Source organism: Brassica oleracea, chromosome C2, assembly GCF_000695525.1.
Source record: "Brassica oleracea var. oleracea cultivar TO1000 chromosome C2, BOL, whole genome shotgun sequence".
NCBI lineage: Eukaryota > Viridiplantae > Streptophyta > Magnoliopsida > Brassicales > Brassicaceae > Brassica > Brassica oleracea.
In genome coordinates, this window is record NC_027749.1 from 6367458 (window position 1) to 6368235 (window position 778).

The following is a 778-nucleotide window of genomic DNA, read 5'->3' on the forward strand; positions in this document are numbered from 1 at the left end:
CATTTGTAGCCCTTTTGGTGAGGAGAATAGCCAATAAACACTGCCCTGGTGCTTCTATGCGCCAGCTTATCTCTTTGCTCTCCTGGAATCAAGACAAAACACAAGCACCCAAACACACGTATATGCTCTATGGATGGTTTAGTTTTGTTCAGTACCTGATATGGAGATTGATCTTGAAAGATCCTGGTAGGTATTCTATTGATCAAGTAGCAGACAGTATGGACAGCATCTCCCCAATAGCTTTTGGGCATGCTTGTATGGAACATCATGCTCCTTGCAACCTCCATGAAATGTCTATTTTTCCTCTCAGCTACTCCATTTTGTTGTGGGGTGTATGGACAGCTAGTTTGATGAATCATCCCATATTTGGCCAAGTGTTGTTTAAAAGCATTGCTTGTGTATTCTCCTCCATTATCTGATCTCAAAATTTTTATCTTGGCATTGAAATGGTTAGATACATAATTTTGAAAATTTATGAAAGCTTCTAAGACCCTATCTTTAGATTGCATCAGTGTGATCCAAGTATATTTTGATTTTTCATCTATAAAAGTCACAAAATACTTATGATGCTTTCTAGATAAACATGGGACAGTCCATACATCAGAGTGAATCAGGTCAAAGCAATTTTTATAAATAGTACATGATCTAGAGAAAACAGATTTGCAATGTTTTCCTAAGATACAAGCCTCACAATCACTCTTAAAGGAAATACTAGGCAACATGATGTTTAAAGCTCTAGAATGGGGATGTCCTAATCTAGCATGCCACAATACATCTT